The following is a 27,239-nucleotide window of genomic DNA, read 5'->3' as shown; positions in this document are numbered from 1 at the left end:
GATGGTAAAGAATCTGCCTGCAATGCAGGAGACCAGGGTTTGATCCCTGGGTCAGGAAGATCCCCTGGAGACGGGAATGACACCCACTCCAGTATTCTTGCCTGGAGACTCCCATGGCAGGCTATGGGCTATGGGGTCGCAGAGAGTCAGACACAACTGAATGACTAACACGTTGGGATGGATAATGCCCCCATTTACTAGAGAGTTACTGCTGAAGTTTACACCCACATCCCTGGCCAGTTTGGTCCTATGAAGCAGACCTCTGTGGGCACACATCTCTCCACCGCGTGTGGGTGGCCAAGGCCCTGGTGTGCTTTGCTGCTACCTCTCTTTGTCCAGCACAAGGAACGCTTGCCACATGGCTTAGGTATTGCTCAGCTTCCCTTCCTGGAGTCCAGGAGAGCTGCCTTTCCTGGGATCACCCTTTCTGTTCTTACTTCCACTCCCCCCACCCCACCCCCAGTCAAGGCACCCCTTCTTTGTGCTTCGGTGCTGCCTCCTCACCCAATCAGTCTCTCTGTGACCAACCTCTCCCCCTCCAACCCCTCCTACACCCAGTGGCCAGATTAATCGTCCTTTAACGTAGTTCCAAGGCGGCCGCTCTTCACCAATGACCAGATTAAGCACCCTCTCAAGGCCTCTGTTTCGTGGTTACTCCATAACAGTTTCCAGCCAAACCACATGACTCACTGTTCCTGAATGGACACCATCCTGGTCTGAGTCATTATTTCCCCTTGGCTTTAATTGCCTTCCTTTTCCCATGTCTCTCTTGAAATTCCGACCCTGATGCTGGGAAAGATTGAAGGCAGGAGGAGAAGGGGATGACCGAGGATGAGATGGTTGGACGGCATCACTAACTCAATGGCCATGAGTTGGAGCAAGCTCTGGGAGATGGTAAAAAACAGGGAAGCCTGGCGTGCTGCAGTCCATGGGGTCGCAAAGAGTTGGACACGCACGACTGAGCTACTGAACAGCAACAGTGCCCATCCCAGATACCTGCATCTGTCTGAAACGCACTTTCACCAGCATGAAAGCTCACCCACCAAGAACACCACTCTCCCCAGTTTCTCTTATAATATGATGATTTCTAATCTTCCCTTTGTCCCAATTTTGGCAGATAATAGAGATGACCAGTCTTTATTATCTATCTCTTATCTCACCCCCGCTTTGTCCCCATGTCCATAGATAATGAACTCCTGGAAGGCAGGACAGGGCTGTGCCCTTTGCTCCGTATAGCACTGCGCAGAGGCCTTTAGACACGGGGACACTCATCCTGAAACAGACGTTCTCTGACACAGCCCTGCTCTCACGCTGCCACCGAGGGGGAGCTGCACAGCTGTCACGATTTATTGCTTTTCCCTGGAGAGGCAATTATACCACTTTATCTTCCCCCTTTGGCTTGCAGCCAGTGGCTCTGCACCTAGTCTCTAATTTTCTTTTTGTTTAAAGGGACGTTCTGTCTACTCAGACAAATGCTGATGGTGATGAGGGTTGCTGCTCTGTGTTACACACCTACTATGTGCTAGACTGTGCTTTACATATAAGATCTCACTAATCTTCATAAAAATCTTGTACATTAGCTAGTATTATTCTACTTTCTGGATGAGAGAATGGAAGCTCAGAGAGGTTGAAAAAACCTGTACCGTAGCCCTAAAGATGTAGATCAGAGTTGGAGTCAAGAGTTAAACCCAGATCTACTGGCCTCAGTCCTTACCAGAAATTTCCACCCGAAAAGGATGACTTAAGGGTGAGGCTGGATGATGCGATGTATGTGAGGCTCTGATTCAATATTCTTGAGATCGAATACCCTGAAGCTTTTCGGCAGGGAAGTACTTACTTCTCTGTAGCTTAGGTATACTAAGCCCCAGTCCTGCTTGATCCCATTGCCAGGTTAGGAGAGATAGGAAAGTGGAGCGAAACCCCTCCTTGGTGAGCAGCAGGTAATTTATAAGATTCCAAAGATCTCTGGCTCTATCCATACTCTATGCTTCCTCCTGAAATCTCCAGAGCTTCCAGACCTCTGTATTCTTGACACTGAATTATGGGCAGCCTGACCCTTGCTACACTCTCCAGGTCATCTTCTTGCTTGGGGGGTGGGGGGTGGGTGGAGGGGAAGACAGTTGAATGGGTATAGCATATGTCAAGATTAAGACAGTATCAAATATCTTAGTTTAGGCCTCAAAACTGGGTATGTTGAGATAAGTCAATACTAATTTTTAAAGGGGCTTCCCTGATGGCTCAGATGGTAAAGAATCTGCCTGCAAGGTGGGAGACCCCGGTTCTATCCCTGGTTTGGGAAGATCCCCTGGAGAAGGGAATGTTTACCGACTCCAGTGTTAGAAAACAGCATCCCAACATAGTGCTTGAAATAGTTTTTTAATAGACATTAATTGGAGAAGTGAATGAATGAATTCAGGAATCTGGGAATGAATGAATGAGTGAGTGAATATTTACAGTTTTGTTTTTCTCACGGCAAGCAATGGGGAATAACGGGGAAATAGTATCTTCCGGTGTTTAGTAGAGTAACTTATTCTCTCTGAGGCTCAGTTTAGTCATGTGTGAATGATGATGCTAATACCAGCTGTCAAGAACTGTGAAGAGTCTAAAATTTTACCCTGCTTCCAGCTAACATGCTAGCCTGCCACAGTTTCAAAGATGCTGGCAGAAGACATGGAGTTCTGGGTCAGATATACTGACTTTATTACTCGTGGCACAGCAAAACATTATCACCGTATTTCTGTTGGTTTCCATTGCAAATGGCTCAGATGGACGCCCGCACACACAGAGCACTGTGTTATAGGAAATAAACCGCAGGCTTTCCCTCATAGCTCAGTTGGTAAAGAATCCACCTGCGGTGAGGGAGACCTGGGTTCGATCCCTGGGTTGCGAAGATCCCCTGGAAAAGGAAAAGGCTACCCACTCCAGTATTCTGGCCTGGAGAGTTCCAGGGACTGTATAGTCCACGGGGTCGCAAAGAGTTGGACACGACTGAGTGACTTTCACTTTCACAATCCTGAATTTATGATGGGCAGGAAGCATGCTCGTCCTTTCCTCTGGAGCTGCTTGCTACACAAATATCCTTGAGAAGATATTCTGGAAGGAAGGAGTCTATTGCTTTGCTTGTAAGACATGTGGAAATGCACAGGACTCAGAAAGAATAATCTCCAAACATAACTTCTAAGACTTTTTAAAACTAAGATTAAATGAACTATCATATTGCACCAGTCAGGATAATCCAGGTTATGCGGAGGTAACAAGTGACTTCCCAAGTTTCAGTGCCTTAAGCCTCCAAAGATATATTTGTTTAAAAAAAAAAAATTGAAGTATAGTTGATTTACAATGTTGTGTTAGCTTCTAGTGTATAGCAAAGTGATTCAATTATATATATATGTGTATGTATTATGTGTATACATACATAAATATAGAGGCTTCCCAGGTGACTCAGTGGTAAAGAACCCACCTGCCAATGCAGGATACCCAGGTTTTATCCCTGGAATGGGAAGATCCCCTGGAGAAGGAAATGGCAACCCACTCCAGTATTCTTGCCTAGAAAATCCTGTGGAAAGAGGAACCTGGTGGGCTATAGTCCATAGGGTTGCAAAGAGTTGGATATAACTTAGCAACCAAGCATGCACTCACATATACATATACATATATATATTAATGTATAATCTTTTTCATATTCTTTTCCATTGTGGTTTATTACAGGACATTGAATATAGTTTTCTGTGCTATACAGTAGGCACTTGTTGGTTATCTATTTTGTATATATTAGTTGTATTCATTAATCCCAAGCTCCTTCCCCTACTATCTTTCCCCTTTGGTAACCATTTGTTTGTTTCCTATATCTGTAATTTTTTTTCCATATCTGTAATTTGTTTCCTAAATAAATTTATTTTTGGTACATTTTAGATTCCACATATAAGTGCTATCATATGGTATTTGTCTTTCTCTATCTGACTTCATTTAGCATCAGAGTCTCTAGGCCCACTCATGTTGCTGTAAATGGCAGTATTTCCTTCAAAGAAGTATTTCTTGCTAATGTCAGGAGGAATCAGCTGGGAACAGAGTTCTAGGCCATCCTTACTCTGGTTCCCAGCTGAGAAGGCCTCGTGATGGCAGAGGGAAAGTGAGTGTGCAAAGCAGCAGGCAGCCTCTTAGAACTTCATCCTAGAAGTGACCTGTATTGCTACTGCTAAAACATCACTGTCCAAGGCAAGTCACTCGGCTAAACCCAGCTAAGAGAGGGCAGGGAAGTGTGCCCAGAAGAAGAACCTGAAATATCTCTTTGGCAGGCTGCAAGAATTACTGTGACACTAATGCTACCTTCTTGTGCAAGGCCTGGCACATTAAAGCTGTAGTGTCCATCTTTCTTTCCAGTCTTGCAGCCATGAGATCGGGCAGGGTCAGAAACATGGATCTTGGGTTTAGAGGAAGCTCATAGCGATCATGCATTCAGCTTGTCCTCTGGCAATCTGTGGCTGTGGTCAAGAAAATTTACAGGGTTCCAAGAGAAAAGTCATCTGCCCGAGCTTGTAAATCAAGTCAATTAGTACTGATCATTAACATGCATTCAAGTCCTCAAGTTTGTTGGTCAACATTAAAAAAGAAGGAACATGGGATTTCTCCCAATCCCCAATTATTGCACAGAGTTAATGACTAGACTGAGAAAGAGGAGAAAAATATTGATTTATTCTTTATTCATGATACAATACAACCACAGATTCAACAGCTGAAATACATCCTGACTTGAATGGGTCTCCCCATCTGACTAGAAATCATGAAATGTCATAGAAACAAACACTGCGGATCATCACGGCTTCCATGCTTTAGCGCTCAAATATGCCAGACAGGTCCTAATTCATTTCTTTAGTCACTGAGACCCTCCTATCTGTTGGGTTCTGTGTTAAGCATACAGAGGGAGGAACAAACAGATACTGTTCCTAACCCCATGGAGCTTCGAGTCTAGAGGGAAAAGACCTTAGTAAAAGCTAGCCCTTAATGATGGCTTGCTAACTGAGGGCTGAGCACAGGGCTGCACAATATGTTAGCATTTTCATAAAAGACCCAACAGTCCTGTAGTAATTTGTTACTTGTGATAACTCTTAGTGGGACCGCAGTTTTGACCTGGTGTAGTCAAGTCTCAGAGAAGTAATTATGGGGGACCCAGAGTTTCTGGGACAGAATTCAGGTCTCAAGAGCCCAGATAATAGATGAATCAACACCTAGTCATTTTCACTAACCTGCATCGCAAGAACCAGCCCTGTACACGGGCTGTGGATCCCCCATCTCCAGGCTGGGCCTTGTCGTAGTTAGTGTTCTCCATCAGTGATGAGCAAACTTTCAGAGAACTTATGTAAGTCTAAGTGTCAGTTGCTCAGTCGTGTCCGACTCTTTGTGAGCCTGCCAGGCTCCTCTGTCCACAGGGATTCTCCAGGCAAGAATACTGGTGTGTGTTAGTTGCTGAGCCATGCCCGGTTCTTGAGACCCCATGGACTGTAGCCCGTCAGGCTCCTCTGTCCATGAAACTCTCCAGGCAAGAATACTGGAGTGGGTTGCCATTTCCTGCTCCAGAAGAACACTGAAGAGGGTAGCTATTCCCTTCTCCAGGGTCAGAAGACTTATTGCATACTTATTAGGTGCCAGGCACTGTGCAAATATAATTATCTGCAAGGGTAAGAATGACTATTATCACTTTACAGATGAAGAAACTGAGGATGAGAAGAGAAGAGACTAGCCTGTTAGTCCAAGGCTCCAGATTGGTAGAGGGAGCCTGGATTCAAGCCGTCATGCCTGAGCCTGAACTTTTCCTAGAGGCATGAAGCTGCCCTTTCTAACCACTGGCCTCCCTGATCAGCGGATGCTCCCAGACCTATAACCATGGCTTCTGCCAGATGTCCCTCAGCCCCCCTACAATAACGCCAGGTTATGAAACCTAGGCCGCTCCGGCAACACCCGTCTTTCCTCATGGCAGCAGTATAACCTTGCAGCTTCTACTCTAATTGAATGAATTCAGCAAATGACCACATAGCTTCAAAGTGGCCAGACTGGGAGGCTGATGGGTGAACTGAGCACAGGCTTGCTCTTCAAGGGCTCAAAATCAACAGTGCAAGAGCAACTTTGAACCACAGCCACTAAAATTCAAGAGTTATTTTAAATTACAACCCCGCCTCTGCCCCAACAGCAGAGAGGGAATTGCCAACCCACTCCAGTATTCTTGCCTGGAGAATCCCACGGACAGAGGAGTCTGATGGGTTATGGTCCACGCGCTCACGAAGAGTCAAACATGACTGGCGGACCAGCACGTTCACTTTCAAATAAAGGAAGGCAAGCAGGGAGCTACACACACAATTCTGCTGGGGAAATCTAGGAAGGCTTTGCGGGGAGGTGTGATTTGTCAGGGTCTTGAAGGATGAGTAAGACTCCAGCGCTAGACACGGGGCAGGGCAGGGCGTGGAGGGAGACAGTGAGTTTGAAGGAACCAAGTCAGGCCGGCAAAAGAGGGTGCCGTTGCTTCTAGAAACTGATAAGCTGGGGGAGAAGTTGTTTTTCCGGGCCTCGCAATGTCTGACCCATTTTCCTAGAGCCCCTGGGGAAGAGCAGCTGTGGGAGGCAGGTGTAGTTGGGAGGGGCTGCCTCAGGGGCGACAGGAAAAGAAAGGAAGCTGTGGTTTCTCGGAAATTCTTTCCGGAAAGAGAGCCATCTGGTGCTCAGCACCAAGCAAACTTCTTTTGGCTTTCCACCGGCTGCTGGGCTGCGGTGCCTGGTGTGCTGTTCCCCAGGGCTCTGTGAGGGTGGAGGAACCCCCGATGGCCCCTGGACTGGCGGAGAGCTGCATCTCCTGCCTGAAGCCCGACTGGTCCAAACCCCCCAGCTCTGCAGACAGCCCTCCCCAGGGTGCGCTGATGGGCTGACAGCTGTCTCTTTCGGAGCCCCCTGGGTCTCCACTGCCTCCGAGTGCCTGGCCCCTTGTGGAAAGAAGCGTGGTAGGTTTTTAATCCTGACCAGTTACATCTGGGACAAACAATCCAAATGTTAATCCATCTGGAGAGAGAATGAATCCATATCTTCTGCGGCCGGTACCTTTTTTTTGTTCGTCACTGGGTCTTTAAATCTCATTATGAAGCCAGAAGGAACCCCCTGCAAGTCTGTCTCTTATCCCCCAGGCAGCCCTTTAAACATTTCTTTGTGCTCCATCTCCTCCTGCTTCTCACTAACAGACCTTCTTTCATCGGATGTAGCGAGGCTCTCGAAACAGCTAAACAAAGCCTCACTACACCCCCGTGAGGAAAGAGGCGATCATAACGCACTTTCCTCCTGCCTGAGAGGAGACAGGCACAGCAACCACAGAGACTGCATCAGGACACTCCGCCTCCCCCGTACAACAACAGGGGCATGGCCACAATGCCCTGACCTTGTGGGCTTCAGCGGGAGCGGATTCACAGGTTCAGAAGGAAACTTGGTCTGTTTCTTCCTGAACGGCTTCCTCCTCCTCTGTGCCCTGACGGGGAAAATGACATCAGCCAAGCCCCCAAGCCTGGAAACATCAACTCTCCTAGGCTTTAGGTTCTTGGCGGATCGCCCAGCGCTCACGCCTGTTCTACCTTTCCTCTGGCTCTCTCCGACACTGCCAGGGCACCCTGCTTGCCTGGATGTTAGCTTGCCGTCTGCAGTCCCTGCTCCAACTGTGTTTTCCTCCCAACCTACCCTCCAGGCTGCTATCGCAGTAATCTTTCTAAAATTCACACTTAGTTGGGTCATGCCTCTGCTCAAAACCCCTCTCCTACAGCAAAAGATTTAAACTCCTTAGCCTGTCATGGAAGGTCCATGCTTGAGCCTTCAGTCCAACCTCATTTTGCACCTGTGCCTCTCTGTTTGCTCCCTAACCCACCATTTAGAACTACTTCCTCTTCCCCAGATGATGCTGTTAAAGTGCTGCACTCAGTATGCCAGCAAATTTGAAAAATTCAGCAGTGGTCACTGGACTGGAAAAGGTCAGTTTTCATTCCAATCCCAAAGAAAAGCAATGCCAAAGAATGTTCAAACTATTGCACAATTGCACTCATCTCACATGCTAGCAAAGTAATGCTCAAAATTCTCCAAGCGAGGCTTCAACAATACATGAACTGAGAACTTCCAGATGTTCAAGTTGGATTTAGAAAAGGCAGAGGGACAGAAGATCAAATTGTCAACATCCTCTGGATCATCGAAAAGCAAGAGAATTTCAGAAAAACATCTACTTCTGCTGAATTGATTACGCTAAAGCCTTTGTGTGAATCACAACAAACTATGGAAAATTCTTAAAGAGATGGGAATACCAGACAACCTTACCTGTCTCGTGAGAAATCTGTATGCAGGTCAGGAAGCAACAGTTAGAACTGGACATGGAACAACAGGCTGGTTCCCAATCGGGAAAGGAGTACATCAAGGCTGTACATTGTCACCCTGCTTGTTTAACTTATATGCAGAATACATCATGAGAAATGCTGGGCTGGATGAAGCACAAGGTGGAATCAAGATTGACAGGAGAAATATCAATAACCTCAGATATGCAGATGATGCCACCCTTATGGCAGAAAGAGAAGAAGAACTAAAGATCCTCTTGATGAAAGTGAAAGAGGAGAGTGAAAAAGCTGGCTTAAAACTCAATATTAAAAAAATGAACATCATGGCATCCAGTCCCATCACTTCATGGCAAATAGATGGGGAGACAATGGAAGCAGTGACAGACTTTCTTTTCTTGGGCTCCAAAATCACGGCAGATGGTGACTGCAGCCATGAAATTAAAAGATGCTTGCTCCTTGGAAGAAAAGCTATGACACACCTAGATAGCACATTAAAAAGCAGAGATATTACTTTGCCAACAAAGGTCTGTCTAGTCAAAGCTATGGTTTTTTCCAGTAGTCAGGTATAGATGTGTGAGTTGGACTATAAAGAAAGCTGAGCGCTGAAGAAGTGATGTTTTTGAACTGTGGTGTTGGAGAAGACTCTTGAGAGTCCCTTGGACAGCCAGTTCATCCTAAATTAAATCAATCCTGAATATTTATTGGAAGCACTGATGTTGACGCTGAAGCTCCAATACTTCGCCCACCTGATGTGAAGAACTGACTCATTTGAAAAGACCCTAATGCTGGGAAAGATTGAAGGCAGGAGGAGAAGGGGACGACAGAGAATGAAATGGCTGGATGGCATCACCGACTTGATGGATATGAGTTTGCGTAAACTCCAGAAGTTAGTGATGAACAGGGAAGCCTGGCGTGCTGCCGTCCATGGGGTCACAAAGAGTCAGACACAACTGAGAAACTGAACAACAACCTGTCCCCTATCAAGCATTTGCTCATGCTCCATGCTCTACTCTGACCCTCCCATCAGGGAAATTCTGTACTGTTACAGCCTGATCAAGAGTGGTCTTCACTCTGAACACCAAGTGGAGACTTGCTGCTTTGCATCACGTAGTATCTCCACTGGTTTTCTCTTAAAGCCCACAGTAAGATATCATCTTTATTAATATTTACGTACTTCCTCCTCTGCCCCCAAATAGTCTGTGCCTTCCTTCCGGTTTAGCTCTGTGTCTGGCCCATCTCGGCCTTGCCGGTAACTGGTGTTGTACTGTGCCAAGCTGCTTTAGTTGTGTCTGTCCATGGGATTCTGCAGGCAAGAATACTTGAGTGGGCTGCCATGCCCTCCTCCAGGGGATTTTCCCAATCCAGGCATCAAACCCACATCTCTCACATCTCCTGGTGGATTCTTTACCCCTAGCACCATCTAGGAAGCCCTAATAACTGATACAGGAACTGGCAAATAGTCATTCAGTACAAGTTTGCTGAATGAATAGGATCATCACAGAAGTTCATTGGAAATGAAAAACAGACAGGGAGCCTGAGGCCAAGGACAGTTAAGAGGTTTCCTCAGACTCATGTTGTTAATTTAAGTAGCAATGCAACAACTAACACCCAGGTTTTCTAGTTTCTAGGTCATTACAGCTTTCCAGCTCTTAAAACCAGCAAATCTAACAAGCTGTTTTAGGGGAGATTTTTTATTCCTCTAAATGTTACAGATACCATTCATTCAGATATTCAACTCATATTTTTTTTTTTTTGAGTGTTTAGCATAAGGCAGGCACTGTGCTAGATATTGAGATTACAGAAGAGAACAAGACAGAAATATGTCCTTTTCCACCAGAAACTTTCTACTGGAAGCAGACAAAGATGGATAAAGAAGTAAATAAGATATGAGATGGGCAGGCAGGGGCCAGAGCAGGTGGAGGCTTGGAGGTCATCATAGGGAGGCTGGATTTTATTCAAAGGGCAGTCATGAGCTTCTTCAAGCTGGCAAGTTGATGGCTATGGGACAAAAGTTTGGAGTGGAGTGCATGAAGGACGCTGAGCTGAGTTACTACACTGTTCCTGAAGAAATAAGATAGGGCTTGGACCAGGGTGGTAAGAGCAAAAACAAGAGAGGAGGGGCTGACTTGAGATTGTTAGAGCAAGCCTGCCACTGCTTGCTGGTTAGGTTGGTTGGGGTTAGAGTCTCTGATCTGTGAGAATGGTCATCAGCCACTGCCGCCATGTGCCTGCATCAAGTTGATGACTGCAGAAATAGTAAGTTAGGATTCTTGAGTCATCGAGAGATTTCAGCATTTGGTCATTGCCAGCTGTTTCCGTAAACCACTCCTGTATACTTTATTATGTGAACAGTATTATCAAAGTCCTCTTTCAGGGGTCAGACTTTTTCTTGTACCCCCTAAGGCCAAAGATGATGGCAGTAGAACCCTGGTCAGGGACCCATCGGGCTTCCCAGGTGGCGCTAGTGGTAAAGAACCCACCTGCAATGAGTTTGAGCAAGCTCTGGGAGGTGGTGAAGGACAGGGAAGCCTGGCGTGCTGCAGTCCATGGTTGTTGCAAAGAGTCAGACATGACTGGAGTGACTGAACAACAACCAGCAGTATTCTTGCCTGGGGAATCCCATGGACAGAGGTGCCTGGCCAGCTACAGTCCATAGGGTCACAGAGAGTCAGACGCGACAAACTGACTTAGCATACATGGACCTGTCTGTCTTCGTATGTGGCCTCTGACCGTGCCTTTTGGAGTCTGACATGATGGCCAGCATTGTGTAGGAAGAGCATGGGTTTTGAGGATGCACAGTGCCTGTTTCAAACTGTGTAACTTTGGAAAAGATTCTTAATCTTGCTAAGCCTCACCTATCTGATCTGTAAAATGGGCATTAAGAGAGTCATTGTGAAAATTTAATGACATAAGTAAAGTGCTTAGCAGGCCCTCAGTGACTTTTGTTTCTTCTCCCCAGAACCAGTATATGGGGAAGGAGAAAGTTCAGGTAAAAGAAGGAAAAGTCTTCACATTCATTGGCACTTGCTGGGGCCCTGATAAAACCGTACCCTCAACCAACATTTTCAAATCCTTAGATAGGTGCTCACCTAGTTTTGGGCTTCCCTGATAGCACAGTTGGTAAAGAATCCTCCTACATTGCAGGAGACCCAACTTCAATTCTTGGGTCAGGAAGATCACCTGGAGAAGGGATAGGCTACCCACTTCAGTATTCTTGGGCTTTCCTTGTGGCTCAGCTGGTAGAGAATCTGCCTGCAATGTGGGAGACCTGGGTTCAATCGATCTCTGGGTTGGGAAGATCCCCTGGAGACAGGAAAGGCTACCCACTCCAGTATTCTGGCCTGGAGAATTCCATGGACTGTATAGTCCATGGCGTTGCAAAGAGTCAGACACGACTGAGGGACTTTCACTTCACCTAGTTTCAAGGAAGAAACGATTTTCCTCTTAGCTTATAGAACTTGTGGAGGTATAGTCTGGGGCACAAAGTAATTCTTTTAACCAGCTAGTGGCTTGAACTTTTCTCTGTCTCCAGCAAGGCTACTCATAGGGGAATAACGGCAGCATGATAAAGAGGTCCTTCTTTAGCCAATACTCTGGTATCTGGTGGTTTTAATTCTGGACTTGGGGTTAGGTGGAAAGTATGAGACTCCTGTGAAAAGCATTCTCTTACTGACTTTCAGAAAAATGTGTTCTGAGTTGGTGAGTTAGAAGGACATCTCTGTGGCTTAGGTCACCTCTGACCTAAGTTCTTCCAGAAGATCATTTATCTAAACACAAGGGGATATTCAGAGGAAATGAGAAGTTGGAAGATGGGCTTTAGGCAGGCTAGAAAAGGAATGTTCCAGCTTTCTCCCAACTCTGGCCTTTTAGAGAAGGACTTTGAAGAGCGTAAAGCAGGGATTACAGGTTGGTTTGACTGTTCAGTTGTTAATACCTAGAGTAGTGAGTCTACTCAGCTCTCAGTGAGGAAGAGGACTTCGGTTGATCGGTGATATCTATCAAGAGTAGTGTAGAGAGTAAACAAAGCACGTAGGCCACAAATTAATCATCTCTGGTATAGAAATTCACGAGATCTCCTAGGAGAGCAGGGGCTAAATGGGACCTCCCCCACATGCAAGCAACCAGAGAGCCAGGCAGGAGGGTGTCCCCATAGGGCTCACTTACTAAAGACGGATAAACTACATGGTGTGTATCAGATAATCTGGCTGCTCCTTATGCTGTTGTTGTAGTTGATTTATCTTTTTTGATCCTTAAGCCATTAGTGTAATTTTTCAAAAATGTCTAAACTTTATCACAGGGGGATGGGGGAGGGTCCAAGTTTGGACTGAAGTACAAAGACGGGGTACGGGCCCCTGAGAACAGCGGGGCAGGCAGTGGACAGGGTCCTCAAACCCCAAGGAGAGGGTCAGCCTCAGAGCCCTCCCTCTCTGGTGTGGATTTTCCCTCCTTTTTGGCAGCTGTAGGCAAGGTGAATTCTTAATTCTTCGCCGCCAGCACACCACTCCTCTTTGAGCTTCACCTTTTCAGGATTTGGCCAAAGACTTTTTCCAAGCTAGTTTATCAACTATTTCAATTCCTAATTCCACTGGGAGAAGGGAAAATTACATGGAAGGGAAAGGCAACCAAGACTTATGTTGAGTGAGCATTTACTAGTATTTTTTATATATTTTATCTATTTGTCTTTCCTTAAAAAATAAAAAACACTTTACTGAGCTACGACTGACATATAAAAAGCTGTATATATTTAATATATGCAAACTCCATGAACTGGGGGATAAACATACATCTTCACAAACTTCACGGCCATCAAGGCCATAAATATATTCATTGCCTCCCAAAGTTCCCTTCTACTTCCATTATCATTATTATTATTTGTGGAAGAAAATTTTTATCTCACAATTACCCTATGAAGTAAATACTACTGTCACCATCCAGACCACAGTGAAAACTGAGGTTCAGGGAGGTCAGGAACAGGCCTCTAATCCAGCCAAGGGCAAAGCCACGCCCCCGATGGCACGCGTGCGCATGCGCATGCTCCCCAGGGCGCATGCTCCCCAGGGCGCATGCTCCTTAGACCCGCCGCGGCCTCCATGGAAGACTGTGGGATTTGTGCAGGAGGATGGGTCCTGCCAGGGCTGAACCCCGGTAGCAGGGTACCCGGGCCGACAGAAGAGAGCTGGGATGCTAATACTCTATGAGCCAGGAAAGAGCTCTTTCCCTTCCCAGAGAGAGGGCGCTGTGGACCAGGTGCCCATGGGGAGGTGGAGGACCCTGGGGCTCCTGCCCGCGCCTCGGTGCTAGAAATGCTCCTAACCACAGGATTTGCTCTATGGATTTGTATTGGTATCATTTTCAAAGCACTGCATGAGGTGTTAGCTCTGTGACTTTCACTGAGTTTGAATGGGAATTGGAAGGGGGTGAGGCAGCATGATTTAACTTGGTGTCACCATGAATATTTTTAGAGACCTTTTGAATCCTCTGTAATTACACTATCTGTGCTTTGGGCCTAGTGTTATTGTTCAGTTGACAAAATACTCTTTGCTAATTATAATAAACAAAGGATTTCGTTTCTCTTAAAAAAAAAAAAAAAAGAGGACTCAGAAGCTTTTCATTGCTTGAAGCAGCCTGAAATACCTACCCGGATGTTTAAAAATAAATGGCTAAGACAGGCACATCCAAGACAATTTTTATCACAATTGCATCTGTATTGCTTGCAAACAAGGAAGCCTTTTTTCACACGTTTCATCTGAGTGTGTCGGCAGAGATAGAGTGGGTCTGTGTGCGAAGTTTAAACTGAAGCCTGGATCCTGTATGGCCGAAGTTCAGTTCAACGCTGTTGCCTCCTGATTTCAGTGTGCAGTGTAGATGGAATCCTGGGGAGTTTTCTGAGCTCTAGTGGAGAGGGAATTGCGGTTTGTAGTCTTCCATTTCACCGATGAGAGGGCCGGAGGAGGCAGGAATCACAGGCTGGTGGAATTTTAGCTCTGCCATGTGCTATGTGACCAGTGGCAAGTCACCTTACCTCTCTGAGCCTCGCATGCAAACTGGAAAGAATGTCAGTAACCTCCCTTCCAGCACTGTTGGGAATGGATGGAAGCACTCAGCACAGGGCGAATACAGGAGTTGGCCATTATTTTTTAAGATGTGCTCAATAAATATGTGGTGAATGAATGAATAATATCTGTTCTGATCGCGAGAGGTTTCAGGCAGCATTTTCAATTTTAAGTTATGCTAGGAAGAAAGCCTAATGAAATGCCAGCCTCCCCGAGGAACCTTGTAACTTCTGATTGTCTCCAGCAAGGCTGGCTGCGACGCTTCCTGTGTAAATGTGGCTGTCCGCATTTTGCAGCAACAGCAGCGGGCAGATCTGATGAGAGCGGAAGTGGGATTAGGTGGGGCTGACCGAGCAGGGCCCCAGGGGCCTGGCAAGTGCTTCTATAGCTATTTGTAATGGATGCTGTTTGAACTCTCGCCACCAGGCACCGTTGTAAATGTTTGGTGCACTCTGATTATTCCCATTTTACAGATGGAAAAACCTGGGACAGTTTCAGTTAGGAAGTATCTTGAAGCCTTGGCTTGTAAGGGATTGAACTGAGATCTGAGCCCAGAACTGGTGTCTGGCTCCGGCTTTGGCCCTGACCACTGTGTTCTGTGGCCTCGCAGGTGGCGTTAGTGGTAAAGAACCCTCCTGCCAGTGCAGGAGATGAGGGTTTGATCCCTGGGTCGGAAAGATCCACTGGAGGAGAACATGGTAACCCACTCCAGTATTTTTGCCTGGAGAATCCCATGGACAGAGGAGCCTTATGGGCTACAGTCCATGGGGTCGCAGAGTCAGACACGACTGAAGCGAGTTAGCGCACACACACACACACACACACACGCATGCATTGTGCTCTATGTCCTCCCTGGAGCTTGCAGATCTGAGAATGCCTTGAATAGGATGGATGTGATGAGTTGGAAGGTAAATCCATAGAAGCTTTGCTAAAAAATGGACCCAGAGTAGAAAATTCAACTTGGTGCCTGGAGCTGGCCTTGTTGAGACCTTCTGTGTGCATGGTGCATGTACACACACACACACACACACACACACACACCTGTTTATCATGGGGAAATAGAAAGAAATAGTATGAGGACTGTCAGAAAACAAAGCATCACTGAACTAAGGAATTTGGAAGACAAGGAAAGGCTGGAAGGCTCTCACAGATCCATCTGATCTCCTTTCACCCGTAAACATTTTTTCAGGCTTTCCTATCTGGGGAGCGGATGCAGTCACAGTCTTTCCTAATGTGTCCGTCTCCCCTAGGAATGCGCTCCCGCCTTAGGTGAGGACAGCTGACAGTCACAGAGACAGACTCCAGCTCATGTCCTGGTCTACACCCTCCTGCCTTTCCTCCTGGGAGCCCAGGGCTGTGTAAATCAGCCGCGAGGAGAGTTTAGCAATTAAGGAGCCTGACACCTGGGTGATTGCTCCATCCCCGGGGGTTTCTGAACCTTTTTGAGCCATGAATCTCCATGTTCAAACAAAATCCTACCCAGACACCTGGCGTGTGAGGCAGTGGCAAGCAGAGCTGCTCTGGTGGAAGCTGGGGGTACTGGAGCGCTGCCCCCCTCCCGCAGTGAAACCCTGGGGTAAAATAGAGCTGTTTGAAAGCCCCAGTGAGCAACTCCAGCTTCCCTTTATAACCTGGAGAACAGCTTGTCCCGCTGCCATCCTCCGTCTTTCCCATCCTCTGCATGATGGTGATATATTGGTGATGTGTGTTAGTTGCTCAGTTGTGTCCGACTCTTTGCAACCCCATGGACTGTAGCCTGCCAGGCTCCTCTGTCCACAGGGATTCTCCAGGCAAGAATACTGGTGTGTGTTAGTTGCTGAGCCATGCCCGGCTCTTGAGACCCCATGGACTGTAGCCCGTCAGGCTCCTCTGTCCATGGAATTCTCCAGGCAAGAATACTGGTGTGGGTTGCCACTCCCTTCTTCAGGGAGGATTGAGTCTGGGTCTCCTGCAGCATAGCAGACAGGTTCTTTACCGTCTGAGCCACCAGGGAAGCCCATTGGTTATAAACAGGCATAACTAGGACGCAGGGATCAAAAGGCTGTTTTAAACGACCAGACTTAACACTCATTCTGCTCCAAACTTCCCTAAGAAATGAAGGATGGTGTTAGAAAATTACTGAAAGGTAGAATAGTTTAGAGATTGGGAACATGGATCGTGGAATCGGATTGTCTGAGTTCAAAGCCCAGCTTTTATACTTGCTCCCGCTGTGTGACCCTAAGCAAGTTTCTTAGCCTCTCTGTGCCTTAATTTTCTCACTTGTAAAGTGAGGATTAAATAATAGCAAACTCTCTCATTGGGTGGTTGTGAGACTCACCTTAACTGGTAGAGATTATCTAGAACAGTTACCTGAATTGATGGAGATGATTCATGGGAAGTGCTCAATGAATGTTGGTCGTTATTATTTCAATAATCTTTTCTCTCTTCCCATGGGTGAACTCCAGTGTATCCTAAGATATAAATGACAGACCTTCTGACAAGCAGGCTTCTTTGAGAGGAGGAAGAACAGAGAGGCAAAGGAAGAAGAGGGCTGTCAGGGAGGGCACAAACACTGCAGAAAGGGAATCCCGTTCTGTGGAAGCCGTGACCCTCTTCCAGCATCCCAGACCGCAGGGTCTCGGGCAACAGAAGAAACGGGACAGAACCTCATACACACCGAAAGAAACAAAAAGACGCATTGAAATTTTATATGACAGCTTTGTTTTATGAACCAGCGCTTCTTCACCCAACCATTTTATAGTCAGTAGTTTTCTTTCTCTTGCTTTTAGAGTTGGACTCCCCTTTATTATGGGAGATGCTGAAATATTTTGAGATATTCCAAGTCCTGTAGCCTTGCTCCAGAAGCTGGGGCAGGAGAACATCACATGTTCTGGCTGGAAGACTTCCCACGGGGTTCAAGAAGGCCGCAGGGCAGGAATGCCAGGTTACTCTGGAAATCACTAGCTGGCTAAATATAGCGGGTGCTTATGCTGTTATTCCGCTGATTTTTTTCTGATCACAGTTTACTGGAGGCCTTAACCTTTACAATTCTTAACAGCTGAGGGGCTGGAAAAACAGTTCCGGTATCTTCTTACATGAACATCTCTGAAGAATAATTAAGGGATCGATTTTGTAGAACGAAGCCTAGAGTGTAAGTGCTTGGTGTCCAGAGCCAGGTGGTCAGGAAATGAACAGACTTCAGGTGAGCTGAAGCAAAGACATTGGTACCCTGGGAACCTGGAGTCCAAGCTGGGCAGTACCACAGATAGAAGGGAGCCAGGCTAGAAGATGCTGCTCATTAATCCTCCGATTTTTAAGAAAGCTGAGCATATTGAGAGTTAAGTACAACATACATGTAATAGGGTCTGGTGTTAGAATCTAAGGACACGTTGGACGTCTAAAGTCATAGGATACATATAATCATACATCAGACAATGATAAATATATAAATCCAGGCCATCATAGGAATAATTATGATTGAAAAAGTGATAAATAATCTGCAAGGGATGTGTGATGATCTAAAGATATATTTCTTACCGGTTCCTCTCAATTTTGACTTTGACTAGACTTTGATTCCAGAGTCTGGTGGTTAGATAGCATCACCAACTAAATGGATATGAGTTTGAGAAAACTCTGGGAGATAGTGAAGGACAGAAAAGCCAGGCGTGCTGCAGGCCATGGGCTCACAAAGAGTCGGAGACAATTTAGCAACTGAACACCACCAATAACGTACAGTAGCCATGGGGAAGTGGATTTATTCTGACATTTCTCAGTCCTATGTTTCCAGATTGGAGCACTGGGCTGAGTCCCCTGTCTAAATCCCATTGTGGCCACATGTTGATGTGTTTGCCCAGGTCTCAGGGCAGAGAACAGGTTGAGTGAGGGGTGTCCTGTTAAAACCTCACCCTTTTTCTTCCACGTGGAAATCTCACCTAGGCCTAGGGGACTTTCCTCTTTGTCATAATTTGCTGTGTTTTGGGGGCCATTGTGCCTGAAAAAAATGAACTTGTCAGCATCATTCCACTGATCACTCTGGGGGAAGGAAAGTTCAAGAGGGCAGTGAGGAGCCCAGCTGCCCAGGTAGTCCCTTTCGGCATTGGCTTCGGAGCAGAGGCAGCTGGCTTAGGTAATTAGACTCCGAATCCTGACGGAGGTACTTTGTTCAAAGTTCAGTTACAGTTCTGGGATAGAAAGCTCTGCAGGACCGCTTCCTTGTTAATAGCTTTGCTGACCTTCTCCAAAGAAAAAGTCATTAGAATGTTGAGTTATGATCTGTTTCTTGTAAAATCTCGCCAGTCCCCCATTTATAGCCCTGTATTTCAACCAATTCTAATTACCTCTTAGAATATACTTCTTGCAGCCCTTGGAGAATATTTCAAATCCTGATCTAAGCAATCAAGCATACTTCTGGGTTAGCAAGCTCACTGTGTCCTGATGCCTCAGAGAGACTCTTCTCCTCTTTCTCAACAGCCACACCATCCTTATCTCCAGGGCTCCAAAGAGCTGGTCCTTTGGTTTCTTAACCTTGGAAGATGACCTTTCATGGAGGAGGCTGGGTATCGGGAAGCTAATGAGGATGAGAAAAAAAAATTTTTTTTTTTTTTGCCTTTTACAGTCATTTATTGCATCTCCCCAGGGAGGTTCTTTTCTTTCTCTCTCCTTCTTTCTCTCTCCTGCACATCATGCGCAGTCACTGGCCATCCTCTTCCACCGATGGAGAGTATGCTGGCTCCATTTAGAGTCCACTGGCGGGACCCGGATGGAGAAGGAAATGGCAACTCACTCCAGTGTTCTTGCCTGGAGAATCCCAGGGATGGGGGAGCCTGGTGGGCTGCCGTCTATGGGGTCACACAGATTCGGACACGACTGAGCGACTTAGCAGCAGCAGCAGCAGCAGCAGCAGCAGGGGGTACTCAGATAATGGAGTCCTTGCCTCACTTTTGCTTTATTCCTGAAAAACGCCCACAAAGTGTAAAAAAAGTCTCTGTTGGCTTATGAAGTCAAGAGCTCCTTGGTACATCTTGAACTTGGCTATGTCGGGTGTGTTTTCTCCCTCTTCTATCTCCAGTGATGTATTAGGCTCTATCATTTCAGGCAACAACTCAAGCGACAAAGATTTTTGGATGTCTCTGTTCCTTTTAGGTTTTGAATGGGACTGAACTCACCAGCACTGCTGAGAGGAAACGTTTTTATAGACTTTCTAAATCTCTCCACTGCCGAGAAGAATTAAAAAAAAAAAAAAAAAAGCATTTCTCTCGTCTCTTTATTTCTAATCACTTTTTGTTTCTAACGGGACTGAAGCACCATGAGAAATGGCGCTCTTTTACGGCAAGGACTCATTTGCCCATAACGAACACTGAGTACAAAAGCAGATTAAAAAAACCCAACCCTATGCTTAGGGAGACCATTAGGAACGATTTGACATTTATTGAACAACAGATGGCGATTAAAAGCATAAAAGCTAGATTGCCTTGCTGGAAACAAAGGGTAGTTCTACTGAGGAAGTCTAACGTTTCAATTAAAATACCTCTCAGTGTCAATTAAATCATATGAAGATAAGACTGAAAATGGTTTCTAGCTGCACTATGATCAATAGTGCAGTTAAAATCCTCATCAAGAAGCACCCAAGTTTTTAGTTTGACAGTTTGCTAAAAGATTAGCCAAAGCTTCAGGAAGCCATTTCCTTCAGTGTAGGGTTCAAAAGGTAAACATTTAACCAGGAGAGATTCATACGCATTAAACAGATTTATTTCAACGATGAGGAGGCTGTCTCCCTGCCTTTGCTTTGTTTCAGGTCTCATCCACTTTTCGGTATGGATGAGGCATTAGTGAGGTGTGGAAAAATAACCCCGTTATTTCCACAGCAAATGTTGCTTTAATGATGCTTGTGTTCTTTAGGGAAAGAGCGAGTTATAGTAGAGAGAGAAGTGGTTTGGTGGTGAGACAGACCTGGGTTTGACTCACAGCTCGGTCACGGTGAGCAAGTGTCTTAAATTGTTCACAATCTCTTTTCTCATTCATAAAATTGTCATCACAAGATAACCTTTCCTGGAGTGCCTGGTACGTTCCTGGCTCCTGGTGAATGAGGGGAGCTATCTTTATCCCTCTTTTGGAAGAGTCTTAGAGTATAGAATCTCTTCTAGTAGGTCTTATCAAAACTGAGTTCGGTGGGATACTTGTTCTGCTACTTATCCCATGCCAAGACATTATTCCATGTTATAGGGTGAATTGTGTTTCCATAAAATTCTTATTTTAGGGAGCCCTAACCCCTGGTACCTCAGGATGTGAGTTTATTTAGCAATAGGATTGTTGCAGATGTAAGTAGTCAAGATGAGGTCATATGTAGTAGGCTGAGCCCTAATCCAATTTGACTATTTCTCCTTTTTATAAGAACAGACATCCACACAGAGGGAAAGGCCATGCAATCATGAAGGCAGAGATGGTGGTGACTACAAGCCACGGAATGTCAAAGATAGCCAGCGAACTATCAGAAGCCAGTGGGGAGGCCATGGAAGAGATTCTCTCTCACAGTTGTCAGAAAGAACCAACTCTGTTGACGCCTTGATCTTGGACTTCTAGCCTCCAAAACTGCAAGGCAATAAATGTCTATTGTTTAAGCTCTCTTGTTTGTGATGCTTGGCTATAGCAGCTCTAGAAAGCTGTATCAAGTGCAACTGGTAAAGAGTGGTGCCGCATCTTGCTTTTGAAGGTTCATTAAGCAGTTTACCAGAGTCAAGTCTGAGAAATCTTGACCTAAGAATTCTGTGTGTGTATGTGTGTGTGTGTGTGTGTGCACCCACTCAGTCATATCTGACTCTTTGGGAAGCCATGGACTGTAGACCACCAGCCTCTTCTGTTCACGGGACTTCCCAGGCAAGATTACTACTGGAGTAGGTTGCTGTTTCCTACTCCAGAGGATCTTCCTGACCCAGGGATCGAACTCTTATTTCTTGAATCTCCAGATTTGCAGGCAGATTCTTTACCACTGGCGCCATCTGGGAAGCCCTTGGGAAGGTAGAATTATCTCTACCTTTAACCCAGTGTTTCCCAAACATCTGACATTGAAGACTTTCTTGCCCACATAAATAACCTGTTTATATACTTTGGAACTCTGTTGGGCAGGAATGCTCTGGAATGCTTGCCTTTAACCCCTCCTCCTAGCTTACATCACCCCTTTCCTCTACCTCAGCTCCAGAGCTTTCACTCCAGGTCTTGCTTCTTCACCAGCCACTACCCATTACCTACCCCTGTTCTCAGCACCATCCAGAAGGGCTCCAGCCCCTTAGTCATCACTGCATCCCTTGGCAACTTTGCCTGATACTCCTACCTCCCTTTCTCACTTCTACTCTGCAGGTGTCAGATGTTGCTTGAAAAAGTAATGAAACTGAGATAAATGATGACTTTGGATTTGGGGTGGTGCAATGTAGACTATCTCAAGCTGAGTCTCCACCTCTGCTCAGTCATCCTTTTTGCTTGTATTGCTTATTCATTGCTTGCGTGCCTTCCTCCATGCCTGCATTCATTCACCTTCTAGTGTGTAGCCCACTATAAGCCAAGTGCCATACTAGTCACAGTGTAAGCAGAGGAGCAAAGACAATGAATCCCTTCCTTAACTGCTGTTGATCTAGCAGAAGAGACTAGCTAATATTCTCTCCTAGAGAAAAAGCATTCACAGAAATAGTTTCATATTGAACAGAAAACCAGATATATTCAGGAAATGTTAAGTTCTCGCCGGATGTTGGGTTGCTAGATGGGGGAGAATAGAATGTTAAGCTAGAAAGGAGACGGGGCTAAAAATATTACACACTAAGGCATTTGCCGTTTATCTCCTGGGGAAACGGGAGCCATTGATCAGATTTTCATTTAAGACAGTTCACTGTGGGATTATAAGTGACTAATTTTCATTTTGTACTTTCAAAATTCTCTGCCTGTTTGCTTATGGGCAATATCACATGTATTGCATAAATACATTTTTACTAAAAGGATTAAAAAAATTCAAAGATAGAGAACATCCCAGGTTTTCTTATCACTCTCCCAATCAACTGACAGTCCCTCCCAGTAAGTTTGGTTTATTTATTTATTGTTTTGCTTCTCATTTATCTTTCTATGAAATTGTGTGTTTGAATATGTGTGCACACATATACATATGTACATCCATATGTATATACATACACACATTCATACATACACATGTGACTCAAATTTGTTATTTAAAAGACCTGAATACAATCATGCTATGCCTCTGTTTGGTGACATGTTTTCTTCACACTTGCAATGTCCTGCAACTCTTTCCACATACAGGTTTATCTCATTCTTTATAATGCTTTCATAATATTCTGTAGGATAGATGTAGCTTATTTTAACCTCTCCCTAATTTTAGGAAATTGGTTTTATTAGCAGTATTTCAAGGGTATTTTGTACATAAATTTTAGTGCACACGTAAAAATATTTCTTAAGACTCTTAGACGTATTAGAATTGTTGGATCAAAGAATTAAAGATTTTAAAATTAAAAAAAATTAAAAAAATAAAAAAATTAAAATATTAAAAAAACAAAGAGTACAGTATGTACGTTTTTGAAAAATATTGTCAAAATGACTTTCAAAATGGGCTCGGTGATTCACTCTTCTATTATGTTTTTAGTGAATGAAAGTATCAAAATTTTAAATTTCTTCCAGTTTAGGGGGCCAAAAACTTTACTAAAAATAATTGTCTTCTTTATTATCAATGAAACTGAGGATCTTTTCATATGTATGTTGCCCTTTCTTATTCATTATAAATTGCCGATTTTTATCTTTGCCCATTCAAAACATCAAAATTCTTTATCTCATTAATTTCTGGAAGCTCTTTATATAACTTGGATATTAATCTCCTGTCATTTTAATATGTAATATTTAAAACTTTCTTCCAATCTGGCACTGAAAAGATAAACTTTACTTATTTTGACTTTTATTTTAAGGCAATTTAAAATTTCTATAAAATATTATTAAGCTTTGATAATTATTTTTCCATGACTTCCAGGTACTGCACCTTGCTTAGGAAATATTTTATTTTTAAAAAACTTTTATTGGAGTATAGTTGATTTACAATGTTTTATATGTACAGCAAAGTGAATCTGTAATGCATCATATATACATATACATATCTATATCTATACGCCCTTTTTCAGATTCCTTTCCCATATAGGTCATTCCTGAGGACTGAGTAGAGTTCCCTGTGCTATCCCCTGTCATTTGTAGTCATCTGTTTAAAATATAATAGTGTGTATATCAATCCCAATAACCTAAAAGACACTTACTCCTTGGAAGAAAAGTTATGACCAACCTAGATAGCATATTCAAAAGCAGAGACATTACTTTGCCGACTAAGGTCCATCTAGTCAAGACTATGGTTTTTCCAGTAGTCAGGTATGGATGTGAGAGTTGGACTGTGAAGAAGGCTGAGCACTGAAGAATTGATGCTTTTGAACTGTGGTGTTGGAGAAGACTCTTGAGACTCCCTTGGACTGCAAGGAGATCCAACCAGTCCATTCTGAAGATCAGCCCTGGGATTTCTTTGGAAGGAATGATGCTAAAGCTGAAACTCCAGAACTTTGGCCACCTCATGCGAAGAGTTGACTCATTGGAAAAGACTCTGATGCTGGGAGGGATTGGGGGCAGGAGGAGAAGGGGATGACCGAGGATGAGATGGCTGGACGGCATCACGGACTCGATGGATGAGAGTCTGAGTGAACTCCGGGAGTTGGTGATGGACAGGGAGGCCTGGCGTGCTGCAATTCATCGGGTCGCCAAGAGTCGGACACGACTGAGTGACTGAACTGAACTGAACTTATCTCCTCCCTGCCTTCCTCCTGGTAACCATGAGTTTGTTTGTCAATCTGTGACTGTATTTCTGTTTTGTAGGTAAATTCATTTGTACTATCTCTTTAAGATTCCACATGTAAGTGACATCATATTTCTGTTTTTCTTGTCTGACTTGCTTCACTCAGTATGACACTCTGGGTCCATCCATGTTGCTGCAGGTGTCACTCTTCCTTTCCTTTCCACAGTCGAGTAAAATTTCATTGTGTATATGTTCCACACCTTTGTTATCCATTCCTCTGTTGATGGACATTTACATTGTGTTTTCCTTTTGGTGCCTTTATAGATTTAGTCTATAATAGAGTCTACGTTTGTGTACCACGTGACATTAGGATCTAAACTGTTCTTTTTATTCAAAAAGGTTAACCAATGTCTCAGTACTGTTTATTGAATAATAATTACTATTGTAATCAGAAATAAAGCATTTAAATACATATTAATTCAATACCATTTTATAAGAAGGATTAGAAGGGATGGAGAGGAACAATTAGGAGATGCAAAAAATACAACCTGAATTGTTAAAATATAACTCAGAGCCCCATGGTTTGTTACTACAAAGAAAATTTTTAGATAAGGAAGTCTGGTAACTTAAACTAAGGAATTGTCTTTGTCACTGTAATAGGGTGACTGAGAGAAGTGGGCATGAAATTGAGAGATCTTTAAGAACAGAACAGATAGGGATGTGTAACTGACTGAGGAAGAGGGATCCTGTGTGATTCCCAGGTTTCAAACCCTAGTGACATTAAGTACCAAGGAATTTCCTGGACATGAGAATGGACTGAACACAATAAATATGCCTCCCAATCTATATTAATAAAAATGCTGGGTAAAACATTAAAAAATAGAAATTAAAAGAGACGGACATAAAAGCAAAAAGGAGGTTCTCCAATGCTAAACACAAAAAAGGAACCCAAAGTGTTTAGTAGGAAGGCTTACCTTGCTCAGGGAGGCCTGGAGCCTCCAGAGACTTCAGTGGCTGTGTTTTGAACATCATCTTGGGGATGGAGTAAAGTCCACAAGCTCTGGGTTGGGGTGAGGGTCCCAGAAATTGAATGCCCTATTATGGGGCTTTGGGCAAGAAACGTACTTCCCATTCCTGCATAGTGAAAACAAAACAAAACAAAACAAACACTGCTCACTACACAGATTTATATCCTGAAGCAAGCTTGCTGCTTATGCTAGGAGTGGAAACCATTGTACCAAGTCACAACTCCAGGATTGCATTATGTGCAGATAAATAGGGTCCATGTTTATGTATGTGGAACAGGAAATCTGAGACCATAAACCAACTTAAAAATGGTTTGAATTGGTCAATCCCATGGGGCTTGAGCAAAGAAATTGTAAAATAGAACAGTTGAATGGCTATGATATAGAAAAATAGAGATAGATAGATGAGTGGATAGATAGACAAACTCCACACCTAGACTTCTAATAGTCCAAATGCAGAATATCAAGTGTAGTTAGAAATCCTGAGAGTCCATGTGGGACAGGGGATGAAAAGGTTAACTATAATTGCACAGTAACAAGATTGGCAGCGTACTTCTCTTTGGCAGCAATAGTTGTCATCGGGTAGTGGAATACATTTCCAAAGTCCTAAGGGCAAATAATTGGGAACTTAGAAATCTATAATGAGCTGATCTATTATTTAAAAGTAAGGCCTTTTGTACTTCTTGAATTTGTATCAAGTGCTTGTTTTGCCTGTTCAGAAATTAGACAGAAGAGTGAAACTAAGACAAAGGCACTTTAAGCTAACTAGGAGTCAGAAAGTTTACTGTTCACAGTAACCTAAATAGATTACATTCACTAAAAAGATTGGTAAATGATGTACTTTAGTTTGAAGAAAAATGTATCTGAGGAAGAAGTGGGATGCCAATAACAAAGGGAACGAATAAATTGTGGTGATGTAATCTAAATGAGAATTGAGAAGAAGAGTAAAAATCAATGAGACTAATAATATTGTCATAATATGTGCTTAAGACAAAATGAACCAAACATCAAACAAACTAACAAAACTAAGCACAATAGCAGGGGAGCTGGGTGGGAAAATGCTGAAGGGAATCAAGGTATGCAAAGGTCCTAGTTCGATTTGGAAGGAAGGCAGATATATGTAGTAACTTTGATAGAAAAAAAGAAATTTGACTCTGTATCTCTACATCTTTATGAATTACTAAAGAAACAAACAGACTGCTTAACAGTAAATGGGTAAAGGAAGATAAAGAAAATGAAGGAAGTGTGATTAATGGACACAAACTAGGACAAGAAAGTAAACAAAACAGAGTGAAAGCCCAGAAAATGGAAAACACCAGAGGAATTTATCAGTGGACCTTTGGAATAGTGCAGAGATCCCTGAAAATAACTTAAAATGGAACTTGGCTTGTTACTGAAGGCACATCAAAATCAATGGGAGAATAGATAATCTGTAAAAGACATGGTGTTGTGACACTTGAGGTTTTACAAGGAAAGCAAATGAGAATTAGATGAATACTTTACACCAGACACAAGTGAATTCCAGACAAATATGTGAAAAATACTCCTGGGAAAATTATGTTGAATAAAATGTAGAAAATATTGGAGAAAATGTAAACTTGGGATAAGGAATGAATTCTTTAAAAAGATCAAAAAGCACACTCCATTAAAGAAAAAAAGTAGATAAATTTGACTCCACAAGGCAACATACCATAGACAAAGTTTAAAAACAACCTAGGGACTTAGGAGAGGTATTTTCTGTGTATATGGCGGCATACTATTCAGAATAAATATACATTCCCTGCAAATGAATATGAAAAAGACAAATGAAAAACAGAAAAAAAAAGTGTCAAAGCTTTGAAAGGCGAGTCACAGCAGAGATGTGAATGAAAAATAAACACAGGTTCGAAAAGTTCCGTATTTCACTAGTTATTTGCAAAATTCAAATTAAAACAAGGAGCAACATGTTCTACCGTCTGTTTGTCAAAAAATAAACCTGACACTTTCATGTACTTGTGAGCATATGGAAAGAATATGT

The sequence above is a fragment of the Ovis aries genome, chromosome 10, assembly GCF_016772045.2.
Source record: "Ovis aries strain OAR_USU_Benz2616 breed Rambouillet chromosome 10, ARS-UI_Ramb_v3.0, whole genome shotgun sequence".
NCBI classification, from domain to species: Eukaryota; Metazoa; Chordata; class Mammalia; order Artiodactyla; family Bovidae; genus Ovis; species Ovis aries.
This window is presented reverse-complemented; position numbering follows the sequence as displayed.